This window comes from Podarcis liolepis (assembly GCF_965112155.1).
Source record: "Podarcis liolepis genome assembly, chromosome: 15".
NCBI classification, from domain to species: domain Eukaryota; kingdom Metazoa; phylum Chordata; class Lepidosauria; order Squamata; family Lacertidae; genus Podarcis; species Podarcis liolepis.
The window spans coordinates 36,062,474-36,078,151 of record NC_139566.1 but is presented as its reverse complement, the minus strand read 5'-3'; the positions used below and the strand labels follow the sequence as shown (position 1 = coordinate 36,078,151).

The 15,678-nt window shown below is 42.9% G+C and overlaps 1 protein-coding gene across 10 annotated transcripts in view; it reads left to right on the top strand.

The window, feature by feature from the left end:
* FBRSL1 (fibrosin like 1) overlaps positions 1 to 15,678 on the top strand; it is a 791,959-nt gene that overhangs the window by 534,707 nt on the left and 241,574 nt on the right. The window lies entirely within an intron of this gene.

Below are 15,678 nucleotides of genomic sequence, written 5' to 3'. Positions count from 1 at the left end.
TTTATGTAGCGCTTTGGGGATAGAAGTCTAGGACCCCACTCAACTGAATGAGCTGGAGGGCCTCCCGACACAGCAGCCCTGACTTATCACATTTGGAAGTAATGAAGCAATACACATTAACATCTAAAAATGGTAAGACCATTAAGTCCGGAGTCTAAAATTGCCTAACAGTGCCGCTGATCACCTGGGAGACCCACAGAGGTAGTATATTAATTCACTACCCAAGTCTGCAGTGAATTAATTCATTCCATCAGCTGTGTGGTGCCCTGACCACCATGAGAAGAGATTTTCAGTGACAAGTGCCCGGATATTTGAATTTGGCCTCTCTGTAAATACAGTTTGAGAATCTCAGTTTTATCATGCCACTGCCTTAGGGCATGAGGTGGATTAAGTGGGAAGGCATCCCTTGTTGCAAATCTATGACCAGTGTTTTAAAAGCACTGCTCTAAAAGGAAAAGGAAAAGCCCAACATTTACATAAGTAGAGCTTTTGAACCTCAGAGAGAACTCTTGTCACAGCTGAGTTTCTGCCTTTGATCCTGAAACTGCCAATCCACAGCAGGAATCCCTGTTGAGCTACCTATCTCAGGTGCTTAGATGCTCTTTATTACCATAATACACGAGGACATCAGTATCATGGCTACATTTATCCTCACAGCATCCTTGTAAATGAGGAAGGAAAAAGCCGGTGACTCGCCTAAAGGCAATCTCAGTGTCAAAATTCCAAAGGCATCTGTCTTGGTGTTAATGTTCTCCAGCCAATACTATCTAAGCATACAGATTAATCCTGACATGATTGGATAAAGCCAGCGAGGTTACTGTCAATGCTGTTAACCAAGGCCTAAGAGGAATTGTTGTTGTTGTTGTTGTTGTTTAGTAGTTTAGTTGTGTCCTACTCTTTGTGACCCCATGGACCAGAGCATGCCAGGCACCCCTGTCTTCCACTGCCTCCCGCAGCTTGGTCAAACTCATGCTGGTAGCTTTGCAAACACTGTCCAACTATCTCTTCCTCTGTCGCCCCCTTCTCCTTGTGCCCTCCATCTTTCCCAACATCAGGGTCTTTTCCAGGGAGTCTTCTCTTCTCATGAGGTGGCCAAAGTATTGGAGCCTCAGCTTCAGGATCTCTAAGAGGAATATCTGTGGACAAATCCAATAGTGCAAGGAGCTAGCATATTAATTTATACAAAATTAGTTTGACTTGGTCACTCTTTTCCTTCATCTGGATCAAAAAATTGGGATGATTATATTTTGGCATAGAATAAACACTCTGCATAATTTTAGAGATTCTCTTTTTTATTACTTGGCACATTCTAGGACTCATCATTCAGGTAAGGTTCTGGAACTGACTGTAGGCTAAAGTTTCTTTTACATAGGAGAGCCAATGTGCCTTAGTGGTTATAGCAGCATTTCCCAATCTTTGGTCCCCAGCTGTTGTTGGACTACCACTCCAGCATCACCAACTGGGAACCCAAGGTTGGGAAAGGCTGGGTTAGAGTGCAAGACTGCAACCTGGGAGACCAGGGTTCAAATCCTGGCTCAGCCATGGAGCTCACTGGATGACCTCCTCTCAGCCCAACCTCCCTCACAGGGTTGTTGTGGGGTTTAAGTGAATAGGGGGAAAATATGTACACCACCTTGAGCTCCTTGGAGAAAAAGCTGGGATATAAATGTAACAAATAAATATAAATGCATAAATAAATGAATTTCTTGGTGGCTATCACTTGGTAGCAGAACACCTGCATTGCATATAAGAGGCCCCAGGTTCTACTCCCAGTATCTACCATTAAAACAATGACATAGCAGCAGATCTTTCTGCCTGAAACTCTAGAGAGCTGCTACCAGGGTTTGATGCACAGGTCATCTGACTTGGTACATTTCTGAGCACAATTCAAAGTGTTGGTGCTGACCTTTAAAGCCCTAAACGGCCTCGGTCCAGTATACCTGAAGGAGCATCTCCACCACCATCGTTCTGCCCGGACACTGAGGTCCAGCACCGAGGGCCTTCTGGCGTTATTCTTCGAGAAGCCAAATTATAGGGAACCAGGCAGAGGGCCTTCTTGGTAGTGGCACCCGCCCTGTGGAACACCCTCCCACCAGATGTCAAAGAGAACAACCACTACCAAACTTTTAGAAGACATCTGAAGGCAGCCCTGTTTAGGGAAGCTTTTCATGTTTGATGAATTACTGTATTTTAATATTTGGTTGGAAGCTGCCCAGAGTGGCTGGGGAAGCCCAGCCAGATGGGCGGGGTATAAATAATAAATTATTATTATATTATTATTATTATTACAAGGCAGCTTTCTTTTTCCCTACAGTGTTAAATAGAATACTTGGTGCAAGGGTTTAAGGGGGAAAACATTTGAGCTGCTGGCTGTGGCATCCGGTGTAATGAAACTGCATAGTGTGCAATTTTGTGTGCCCAGCCCTGTTTAAAACAGCCCACCAAACAGTTGCTAAATGCTTCATGAAGAATACAGGAGAGGAAAATAATCATTTTTAGGCGGTAGCTGCAATCTCTGTACAATCTTTGTAAAAGTGCAGGGCTAGAGTTTACAGCAAGGAGTTCCTGTAGGAGAGATGCTTCGGTTGACAGGCTCTCCCTCCAGTTGGAGCAGAGACAGTTGCACAGAATAAGGTCATGCTGGAGTAATTGGATTATCTAATAAATAGCTGGACGGGGGCCTGTGACATGGAGTGAAGGCTTGCAAAGCACAGCGGCTGTTTTTTAATTGGTGCTTTAGCCTACTGCTGGAAAGCAGAGTGATGCTGAGAGAAGATATTTGCAACAGCAGGTTCAGTGGTAGTGCTGTTGTTCACACAGCACTGAAATTTGGGCGATACAAGTACCATTGCAGTGGGGATACAGCTATACCCTTGTGTACTGGGAGAAGTTTGGCTGTCCATAGGTTTATAGCATTTGTATGCCACCCCTAGACATAAAGTTATTTGCTTTGCTTACAATAAATAAGTTAAAAGGGGGGATACAATTAAGGCATTGAATAAAAAGCTACATAAATGAAAAAATAAAAACTTTCACTGCACTCCCAAAGTTAAGAACATAACAACAGCCCTGCTGGATCAGGCCAGTGGCCCATCAAATCCGGCATTCAGTTCTCTTTTTTTAAAAAAAATAATATTTATTAAAAGTTTAAGAATTAAAGAAAGAAGTAAAAAAGAAAAAATAAACAACACAAACCAATACATTACAATACATATAAAAAAACAAAAGACACAATACATCAAAACAAAAACAGTTAAAAACAGATCCAATATTTCCATATCTTTATCTTTCATTAACTTGTTTCATCGACCTCCTCACACCTCCCTTTTTGTGTTCTAGTTATTAATTATTTCAGCAAATCCTTTCCATCTTTCACTGTTTTCTGTCATTTAATTGTCTTAATTTATTTTAACCTTATCTTACCATTAAAACCCTAAAACTTATTTATACTTAACTCCTTATAACATTTCTACTAAAGCCATATAATTTCATTCCAACATTTTTCTAACACTCATTAATTTTGCAACATTTCTCTAAATAAATTTTTTAAAAAACTTTTTCCCAGTCTTCTTCCACCGTCTCTTCTCCCTGGTCTTGGATTCTGTCAGTCCTTTCTATCAGTACCATATAGTCCATCAACCTGGTGACTTTCTATCCGAGGCTCTTAACTCTCTTCCATGTCCCTTCTGCAGATCTTCTTTATTCCTTCCTTTGGCATTGAGGAGTAGTTCTCGAGGAAACTCCAACCTAACAATGTCTTTATTCCTTCTCGATAGGTCAGCCCATTCTCCATAGTCAGAACTAAAGTCTAAAAGATATTTCAGAGCACCAATCTCCCCCTGACCCAAATCCAGATCCCAAAGGCCAAAGCATCCCTGCATAAGAGGATCTCCAAGCAGGGCTCCATCCCACCAAATCTGGCTTTCTCTAGATTTGATCATAAAGGGCAACAGCTTATGCTCATCAAATTGCTTCTGTGAGGCCGGGGCTCTCTCCACTTGAATTACTTGAGGTTCAACAACAACTTTCTCCTCTGTCTTCTCCACAGCTTGCCATGCCAAAACAGATTCCTGAGTCAATTCCTGAGTAATTTCTGTGTAGGTATTCACTTTTTGTCCCAACTCAGTCATTTTTGTCCCAAATTGTCAATTTTAGTAATCATCACATCTATCTTCTCATGAAGCTGTTCCAGTAAAGCACTTGTCTTGCAAAATGCAATCACTAAGGCTTCTTCTGTCAACATTCTTGTCCAAGGTCAGTCTCTGATTCTCACGATCTTTAATCTCTGCAGCTGGAAAATTCCCCAGCTCCACTCCTGCAACAGTTTCAAAAGCTCCCTCTAGGGGAAACAATTTCTATTTGCATTCATCCTTATTCAGTTACTTTTTTGCTCCTTTTTAACTGCAAAAGGAAACAATGGAAACAGTATATCTCTCTTATTTAACTATCTGTCAACATACGTTTTATTCGCAGTCAATGAACTTTCCCTAAACGTCAATCTTACTGGCAACCCGTTCCCAGGTTCGAAACGATGGTGATTTATCTTTCTTCACTCTCTCTCCTGCAGGCTTAAACGATCTAAAATTCCCCCCCTCTTCTCCTGCTTCCAAGGGGGGTTTAGTAATTTTAACCGATGGAGATTTAATCCTTTACAAAAGACTTTCCAGGCTTTAGCTTGCGACGTCTTTGCTTCAGTCTATTTACAAAAGAGGAAGGCGGACTTCCTGTTTGAAACCTTCCCGTTTCGATGCCAAATTAAGAAGTTTAGAGATCCAATTTTCCGTTCTACTCACGGGTAGTTGTTTAGAGTCCAATTGTCCACAGGAAAAAGTCAGCGCTCTCCGGCAACAGCAATGCGGCTTCACTCCGTGAAAGAAGCAATCGATTCGAAGCACCGCGCCGCTCACCCCACATCGCTCCAGATCCCCGAAACCGGGTTTCCCCGCGAGTAGGGGAGGCGCAAAAGGTGCCAGCCGAATCCCACGTCCACAGGCTTCTCCCGCCTGTGGTTTTTAGTGGGTCTCCGCTTCGCCGTGGCGGTCCAGACCCTAATTTCCATGGAGTGGATTCCTCCCGATCAGAGGAAATCCGCCATTGCCGGAGGCGCTAACCCGGAAGTCCCCCAGCATTCTGTTCTCACAGTGGCCAACCAGATGCTTTTGGGAAGCCCAGAAGCAAGACCCAAGTATGAGAGCACTCTTCCCTCCTACTGTTTCTAGCCACTGGTATTCAGAAGCATTATGGTCTCCAACCTTGGAAGCAGAGCTCCTGATAGCCTTCTCCTCCGTGATTTTGTCCATTCCTCTTTTAAAGCCATCCAAGTTGGTGGCCATTACTGCCTCTTGTGGGAGCGAATTCCATTGTTTAGCCATAAACTGTGGGAAGAAGTATTTTCTTTTGACTATCCTGAATCTTCCAACATCCAGGTTCATTGAATGTCCCCAAGTACCAGAATTAGCAGAGAGAGAGAAGAACCTATCTTTATCTGCTTTCGCCATACCTTACATAGTTTTATATATTTTTGTCCCACCTCCTTTTACTTGCCTTTTCTCTAAAAGTCCCAAACACTGCAGCCTTTCCTCATTCTCTATCCCCTTGATCATTTGGATTTCCCTTTTCTGAATCTTTTTCCAACTCCACAATATACTTTTTGATGTGTAAAAGGTAAAGGACCCCTGACAGTCGTGACCGGCTCTGGGGTTGCAACGCTCATCTCGTTTTACTAGCCGAGGGAGCCGACGTTTGTCCGCAGACAGCTTTTCCAGGTCATGTGGCCAGCATGACTAAGCCACTTCTGGCGAACCAGAGCAGCTCACGGAAATGCCATTTACCTTCCCGCCGGAGCGGTACCTATTTATCTACTTGCACTCTGACGTGCTTTCAAATTGCTAGGTTGGCAGGAGCTGGGACCGAACAACGGGAGCTCACCCCATCGCAGGGATTCGAACCGCTAACCTTCCAATCGGCAAGCCCTAGGCTCAGTGGTTTAGACCACAGCGCCACCCGCGTCCCTAAAAATTCTGCGCCCAACCGAACCCACAACCCTGAGATTAAAAGTCTCATGCTTTACTGACTGAGCTAGCCGGGCATTTTTGATGTGAGGTGACCAGATTTGTGCACAGTATTTCATGTGCAACTGCGCTACAGATTTGTATAATGGCATTATGATATTGACGTTTTTATTGTCAGTCCCTTTCCTAATGATCCCTAGCATGGCATTTGCCTTTTTCACAGCTGCTGCACACTGGGTCAACACTTCCATCAAGCTATCCATTATGACCCCAAGGTCTCGCCCCTGGTCAGTCACCTGCCCAACCAGTTTATAGCTATCCTTGTCTTTTACTGAGTTTAAGCCGAACTGAAAGCTGAAACCTTCAGCTGAGTCTTTTTTTCCAACATACATAAAAAGCCTAACCTTTTTAACCTAGGAAAACTGAGGGTGTTTCTGAAAGGCTAAGGATACCCTTTTAAAATCTAAACTGACCCTTTGGCTAGCTATATCTATATTAGCTGGAGCTATATATATTATTTGAGCTTTCTTTTTACTTGGAGTTAGTGAAACTGATAAGCCCCACCTGCCTAAGTGTTGTGTTGTTTTTTAAAGGCCTGGGTGAAAGGAAAGATTCTCACTTAGCAGCAAAAAGACCACAGTGATGGTACTAGGCAAGCCTCCCTGGGAAAGGCTGTTCCATAGCTGGGGTGCCACCAAGGAAAGAAGTCCCATCTCCTTGGTCGTGACCTGCTGCACTTCATTTCAGATTCCAAGGTCAGGGAAAACCTAGGCAAAAAAAGATACGATTTCAGAAGACATACATGAGAACCCCCAGTTGGTCTTTGGTCAAAGCACTGAGCAGACTCAGCCCTGATTAAATTCAGCGATCTTGTCTCAGGAAGGGGAGTGCAGTGGCAGACTTTGGGCTTTAAAATGTCAGTGGCGCCCTGTACAATGCCAAAATTTGCACCCCTCCATTGTTCATCATTGCTGCAGCGCCTTCTGCAGCCCTCTCGGCTCAGCGTCCAGTGCAGGCAAACCAGCAGGGGCCAGGGAGATACTCAGCATGCCATCCATAACTCCTTAGAATAAGAGTGAGCTAAATGCAGAATCAGTAAATAGATAGCCAAATGAGCTAAAAAGCCCCTTCTTTATTTATTTATTTATTTATTTATTTATTTATTTATTTATTTATGCGTGCATGCATGCATGCATCTTTCCTCCCAAAGGAGCCCAGAGCAGCAAACAAGTGATAAAACAATTTTACAATAGGCACCCAAAAACAACAACAGTGATGTTGCCTGCCTAATATTCAAGGAAGAAGGAATTCCAAAGTTTAGTTGCCACAACACTGAAGGCCGCTCTATTGTGGAACGGACCTCCTGATAAAATGGTTTCTGCAGGAGGCCCTCACCTGCAGAGTGTAGCTGCACCTGCATGTTAGTGGCACTTGATCCACATCTGTTTTTAATCCCATAAAATAATATTGTAAACAGTGGCTGGGTTGATCTCTCTGGAGAATGGATTTCATAGTTCCATAGAGAGAGGTGGTGACCTGAAAATGACCCATGTTCATCTGCAAGAGAGCATTTATGGAAAACTCCTCCAAATGTATTCTTTGGTTAGGCAGCCTTCCCCAACATTATGCCCTTTGGATGTTGTTGGGCTACAACAGCATAGGTAATATTCAGGGGTAGTGGGAATCGTAGTCCCAACTTTCTAGAGAAAGCTGAGGCAGAGCAACCTGCACAAGGGCGAAATCGATCTGTACATCTTTATATCACTTCACATGTGAACCAGTATTTGTCAATTAATATGATATTTTTTATTATTTGTTAGCCTCCTTGCAGAAAGCAACACTTTTGGCATATTAGCATCGGGAACAGTCTACCTATTAAAATACCTTGGCCTTTTATGCACTGCCCTCAAAGAGGAAATGCACCATAGGAAGAAAGAGGATGCACATTTAGAAAGAGTTACTATAATTTAAGAAGAAACTCAGTGCATCTCAGCATAGTGGAGAAGGCTGCAGCCAGTCAACTTCTGTGCATGCTCAGACTGCTGTCCAGGTGAAATGTAGGTGGCTAGCTTCAAAGCACCTGCTCCCTTCTTTGGGTTCCTCAGCTTTCAGCCACACTTGTACTCGCAACTCTTCAAATAAATAACTTATTCAAATAGAGGAGTCTCCTCTATATATTGGGGCACACGGCCACCCTGTTTTAAATTGCTTAGTTTGCTAGTCAACCCTATTGAAAGTGTTCTTGCCTCATGAATTTGGTCGTAAATTTGGGGTAGGAGTTTTTTTTTCTGCTGTGTAAAAATGGTTGTGGGTGGGGAACCACTTTAAAGGATAAATTAACAATAATCATTTTCAAAGAAGTGCTTTGGGGAAATAGAAGAAAAGCGGTCGTCTCCCTCCCCCCTGTCAACACACACACACACACACACACACACACACACACACACGTTCTCTGACAAGTGTGGTGTAAATTATTCATATGACACTTATAAACCATTTGAGGTTTGAGAATAAAACAAAACATTGAGGTGTTAGTAATATGAAGTCTCAGTTCATGGCTGTTATTAAATATGTGGCAAAAAGGGGGAGGGGGTCTCATTTGCTTTTACTGGGGTGGAGTGGGGGGGGAGTTGGTTACAAGCCCCAAATAGTTCAACTGGTAGAACTGTGAATGTGTTCTGTTCTGTTTTTAAATGACATTCACTAGGTTTGAGATCTTACTATTAACCAAAGCGTTTTAACAAAAGGGCCCAAACACCTGTTGGGGAGAAATAGCAATAGCCTTCGTGAAACAAGACTGATTTCTTTGTATGCTTACAAAGGCTTTGCTTAGATTTCCACATAGATGAAAACAAATGTTCCATCGTAAATAACAACCCCCCCCCCTAAATTTGGCTGTTCTCCTTCAGGCCTGAAATGCACTGGAGACCCCATTCAAGTTCCTGGGACAAAGGGTCAGGGTCAGAAGGTCGGGTCACTCTGCTGCATTTGAAATTTGGCACCTAAATGCACATGGCATCCGCAAGACACAGAGGCTTAATTTGCCAAATCAGATGGATGGCCTCTGCTTATTCCACTCCATCATGCCCAGCCCTGCTGTCAGCTATTACAGTTATTGGGTTGGTACCAATCAAATATGCACAAAGGAAGGAGATCAACAACAGTCTCTCTCTCTGTGTGTATAGTTCCATTCTTCCCACTTCTTTTGAGTAGTGGCAGGTTCCAGGAGCAGTGCTGCAGGCAGCCATATCGCTCCAATAGCATTTTGGGCTGCACACTCAATTTTAGCTAAACAAGAGGTCTTAGCTCTCTTGTTTTGTCTGCTTCTGTTACTCTTCCTTTCAACTTCTAAGTGCTGATTCTCACCCACAATTTGCCAAATACTCCTAGTAATATAAAAGGAGCCTGCTGGATCAGGCCAGTGCTCCATCTAGTCCAGCATCCTATTCTCACAGTGCCCAACCAGATGTCTATAGAAAACCCACCAGCAGGAGCTGAGATGCCAAACTTCAATGAAGTCATCTATGTCTCTTGTTCAATATGTGTAGTCTGTTTGTTTGTTTGTTTGTTTGTTTGTTTGTTTTGATACAGCAATTGTCCATACTATCTGTTTCCAGTGAGATATATGCAGGTTTTCCAGTCCTTTCCAGTTCTGTCCCACCAGAAGAAAAATAGTCAATTCTTTGTAATGGAGATCAGGTTGTACTTCTCTGAAAATGGGGTATATTCCACATGTTGACCTGTACTAAAATTTATTTCCATTACTGCACTTTGCCACACTTTGGGTCTTGCTACTCTTCTTCAGACACAATTGGTTCAAATCAGTTAAGAGGAGGATGAAGCAAAGTAGACTTCTAGACTGTCTCAGAAGTATATATTTAAAAAATAGCTCTTCTTTGAATTTGATTAATCCTAGTTGTTCCTGGTTAGGAGGCACAAGCCTTTAGATGCCAAATAAAACATTTCTTGTTCACCTTTGGGATATTTTCTCTCGCACATTTTCTCTCTTACCCAACTTTCTGCTGTTGGAGGAGTAGCAGTGGACATGGAGAGCAGAGCCAGGAGGTGCAATCCTGACTCTTCCTCTTCTGCAGGTTAATTCTATACAGGCATGTTTTCTGGCAGATCTGCAGAATAGTTGGGATTAGGCTGTCTGAAGGGGCCCAGGCAGCAATGGCCACAGACATATCAAGCCCCTCCTCTGTTGGATAGTTACTGAGTCTGCTGAAAGGTTGGACTGTCTTGCAGACTCAGGACCAGGAGGCACATAGTCTTCTCAGGAAGGCTTCTCAGGATGCATGTTCTTGCCTGTTGCATCCTCACAGCAGTGTCGTTTGTTATGTGTGGATTAATGTGTGGTTTAGACACTTTAAAGTCTGTCCTTGTGCAGTAATTTTTTAGTTCAGAGCAAAAGATTTACGATGAGGTTGTAAACCATTTAGAAAACCAATGAGGGGCTAAGGGTCCCTTGCAGTCCTATAATGTAACAGCACTTACTTTGGATACTACTGTACCTGGATAATCCATAAAGGTAACACAGCAGTTACAAAGCCCAATGGTGCTAAGTAATAAAAATAAACTTAGCTGAAACCCAGGAGCAACTCTGGGACCCTATAACGTGAAGCTTAGGGACCCTAATAGCCAGGTGTGTGTATTTGTACAGTACATTGTTTTGCTTGTGTATAGTTTGGGGTGCTGCAGAAACAGGCAGCTATTGTTTAAGGATGTGGTTGTTGTTTTTTGTCACTTTCTCTCAAACATTCCTTCTTCGCGGGGTTGTACCAGATTTGCCACATGGGGCAAATGTACTGGACGGGAAATGTGCTTCTTGGCCTGGCTCCAGTTATGAAACTCTTTCCCTTCTTAAAAAGCCCCCAAGTTGCAAAACCAGGGCCTTTGGAGTCTATAAAAGAAAGGGCTATTTTGCAGTATGCATGCACCACCACTGCCTAGCAAGCATGGGGCTGAAATAATTCTTAGAGAAAAAGAGAGATAAACGCAATGAAAATTGGATCACGGTCAAGTTCGCAGTAATCTCTGCACTCCCTTTGTTGGCTGAGCAGCCACCAAAGGGGGTAGGATGAGAGCTCACAAACAAGTCGCGCAAACCCTATTGTGGGAAGGAACGCCTTCCGGCAACGTAATTGTGATTGGATGGAAACCATTTAAGAACAGACAGTTTTCTTTCCTCCCTTGTAGTAGTCTTACTCCCTAACCACATTAAGAAAGCGAAATGTTGTGGTTGGTAGAGAGCACGATAGAAAGGGGGAGGGTTAGAAAGAACGTGCACTCTCAGGGGGTGAGGTTGTGTATGGATATTCCGAAATAGCTGAAGGCAACACAGCTTGAAACTTAATAATTCTGCCCCCACCCAGATTAGCTGCTTGGCCACAGAATCTGTTTCCACATCTCGGTAACATAGTGGGTCCCAGCACAGGAGGACAAAGGCAGGGACAATCCTGGCTGATGGGTAGCTTTACTGCCCAGTTAGCCATCCTGCTGGGCCAAAAAGAAAAAGAAAAAACGTTGAGGAGCCAAACTTGATTGTTACCAGCTTTTGCAATGGGCCTATTAGCCGGTTTGTCCTGAGGTTATGGAATATTGTAAAAATGTTTATAGGAAAAGAGTGCAAAAGTCAAGAAGATTTTATATACATGCAGGAATTTTGTAACAGCAAGGGGAGGGGAAACCCTCACACATTTGTAGACTTGTTTTAACAGGCAGATTTGTGTGGCATATATCTGTTGTGCATATTCTTAATTTGCTTTTTCAGTAAGCAGTGCAGACACAGTAAATTATACCCAGTGCTTTTTTTCGGGGGGGACGGATGGGATGCATACCCCTAAACATTTTATGAATCTAAGTTTGGCCTCATTGAGGGGCAGTATTTCAATATAAGTGAGAAAATGAGAGTACCCCTAAGCATTTTTTTTTTAAAAAGCACTGATTATACCCAAAGGCCACAACCTAGAACATGAGTAGGCAAATTAAAGCATGGGGGCCGGATCCAGTCCATTTGCTTTCTCAATCCGGCCTGCTGATGGTCCGGGTATCAGCGTGTTTTTACATGAGTAGAATGTGTGCTTTTATTTAAAATGCATCTCTGGGTTATTTGTGGGGCATAGGAATTCGTTCTTTCCCTCCAAAAAAAAAAAAAATATAGTCCAGCCACCCACAAGGTCTGAGGGACAGTGGACCGGCCCCCTGCTGAAAATGTTTGCTGACCCCTGACCTAGAATGACTGTATTGTATCAAAAGTTGGCCATATTCAGAGCAGACCTACTGAAATTGATGAACGTGACTAACTTAGGTTGACTAAATTCAGTAGGTTTACTCTGAGGAAAACTTAGTGTGCTTCCGGACTGCCATTGTTTTCCGGTGGGATTCAGCCACATACTGTACTGGTGAATTCGGGGCACATATTTAAAGTAGGTTTGGTGTTCTTGCACAACAATCCCAAAGACCCATCTTCTTGCAATACCAAAAGTGTTGAGGGAAATGCACTGCAAAGTGTGGGATAACACTCACTGACACCACATCATCTAACTTCCTTGCAAGCAAATCAGAATGTTTGCTTGTTAAATAACTAATGTTGCCTAATCTCCTTGCAAACCAATCAGGATGAACACTCAATAAATAGGTCCTCTGGAAGTGCCCTTAGTTGACTACAATCCAATGGGAGTCATGCAACAGTTATTCCGGCTAAATATTCTGTGGCCCCATATAGCATTTTAATTGGCTATATAGAGGGTTTTTAAAGGTATGGCTGGGATTGGTTGTTTTAGATTCTTTCATTGTTACATTTTATATTCTTTATTACCATATGATGGCTTTGTGTTCAGCTCGTTATTGTGGGGGTTTTGCGTTTCAGGATCGAAGGGAAGCCATCTTGGGAGAGTAGGGAGAGGAAAGTTCTGTTGAGCTCAAGTCCACCTTGCAGGCTTCCCACGGGCATCTGGTTGGGATGCAGGACAAAATGGGTCTTTGGCCTGATCCAGCAGCCCTCTTCTTATATTATTATTAATCACACTATTTCATAGATGAAGAACTGTAGTGCACAGTGAGCACTCTATCCCTGCGTTGTCTTCTTTGTTGACTCAAACGAACATGGATCTTGAGTTTTACCACTATGAGTGGCCAGTCTTTAGTAGATTTGGATTTTTTTTAAAAAGTCTATCATATAAGGAAATGACCTGACCACAACAGGGTTTGTTTTTTCAGCGACTCCTACAATAACCAGCCTAGTCATGTTCAGTGCTAAAGGTGGGTGGGTGCGTTTATCTTGGCTAAAGTCCTCCAGACATTGTTATCTAAAATAATGGCAATGTCAGATTGGCAAAACACAGTGTGCCATTTTAGCCAGCATTGATGCATGGTAATGACAGAGACCTAATGGATTTTAATATCATAATTTTCTGTTTGCTTCTGTATTTTATTTTTCAGTTTTCCTTGTGGTACCTGTATGCTGTATAAGAACTGTGTTAATACCATGGGGAGAAAGACATGGGTCTCTTTTTGCAGCCTTGTTAGAACTATATGGTGTTGGACATGTCATGTAGTATGAACCTTTCTATGCATGTTTACTCAGAAGTAAGTCCCATTATTGCATGGTGACATACTACCAGGAAAGTGTGCATATGATGTACACACAAACATATTCATAATGAGAAATTAGAATAATCTTGAAATATGGAACTCATTGGGACTCATGAGACTTAATTTGGCCATTTTATTTGGATGCCCCCTAATTTGGCAGTCCCACCTTCATTTCCCCCCTTCTACACCTGGCAGCTTATTTTTTGGTAAGCAAAGACTAAAATGGCCACATGGCCCGGAAAAACTGTCTGCAGACTAACGTCTGCTCCCTCGGCCAGTAAAGCAAGATGAGCGCCACAACCCCAGAGTGTTTTAAAGGTGTGTCAAATGTGCTTTAATGCATGTTGCATATGTGACCAATGTCTGACCATTTGTCCATCTGGCTCAGGGTCTCCCTCCACAGGTTCTTTTTTAAAGTCTGTTGAAACCTGGACATAGGAAAGGAAATGTCTCTAAACAGATGAATACCTAAACCCAGAGTTCCCAAACTGAGCTTCACTCAGGTGCTTCTGAATGTCTGTGGATTTGTGGATAGAGGTGGCACATCCATCACATTTCCTATTCACATTGATTTTTAATTACATTTGTATTATTTCTTTTATATTGTATTGTATTATAATTTGAATTCTATGGACTAAAGTAAGTGTGTGTGTATCATCCCCCTGGAATGAAAAACTGTGGACCAGCCTTCTCTGAGTATGTTAGGACTGGTTTACATAGCCCCTTTAAATGCTAATTTTCCAAATTCACTTGGGCTTGCCCAAATGTTGCCAATGGGCTCACATCCTTACAATTAGCTCACTTAAAGTGATGCCGCTGGTGTGCTAAAGACACTTAAAATTAGACCCAGAAGTTAGGCAGTTAATCTGTAAAGCTCAATAAAGTCCCTTGTTTCATCCAAGGGTTGTCAGAAAATTCGTTCCACATCTGTACAGAGAAAAGGAGGGGGGAAGAGAGAGAGAGAAAAGAAAGAAGCGAGGTGTAAACTGCCAAGAACCATTTTAATGATGGCTGGAGAAAAAAGGAGCCAGATGGCAGGCTCTGCTGTGGCTGCGGTTGGTATTTAACTGCTTTTTTATTGGAAAAATATGGGGTGAAAAATTGTGTGGGACTCATTAGGCAGCCTGCTGCGATTCTGATCAGCTTGCCAATCTGTTCTGCATGGCAAAGATCCAAACGTCCATAAATTTTGAGCAGCGGCTTATAATCTATGGCTTGGAGCTTGTTAAATCTTCTCTTGTTCCCCCCGCCTTTCCCCGTTTTGGTTCACTGCTTGAGCTTTCTTTCTTTCTTTCTTTCTTTCTTTCTTTCTTTCTTTCTTTCTTTCTTTCTAAGGAGCCTCAAGGCTCAAGCTGTGTTGCAGACCCCCAAAATCAGAGATAGATGGAAAGGACACAGAAGATTCTACTATCACGTTCCACTGCTGCTTCCGCAGATAAAACTTCTGTAACATCTTATATAGTCCTAACGAATCCATTCTCCAAGCATGGGTCCTTATTCTGCTGGTGTGACACCAACCAGATATAGGAGAGAGGAGGTATCAGCAGGTTCAATGAGATCCGAAGTATTCAAACATATCTCTCCCCCCCCCCCAAAAAAAACCCCCAAACCTTTAAGGAGGAAAACATCCTCAAGTGGGATAGTCCATAACAGCCCAATCAGGACTAGGGCATGCTTAATGGGTATGCAACACAGATTTACTATAGAGGGAGCAATGAAATGCAGGAAAAGGGGAAGGGCTGCAGCTAAGACTAGTGCATCTGCTTGGCATGCAGAAGGCCCCAGATTCAGTCCCCAGCATCTCCAGGTAAGGCTGGGAGAAAATCCTACCTGAAATGTTGGCAAGCCACTACCAGTAGAACCTACTGAGCTAGATGGACCAGTGGTCTGACTTGGTATAACACAACTTCCTTATATGTCTCTGTCCTGGAAAAGGATATGGTTGGCTTGTTGGAAACCTGAACATGCCCCACTGCAACATTTTGTTGTAGGTCCCACTTGTAGGTGTGATATTTCTCAATGTCTGCATATTGAAAAGTCAGCTCCTACTTTAGGCGTTTGCATTGCCAGG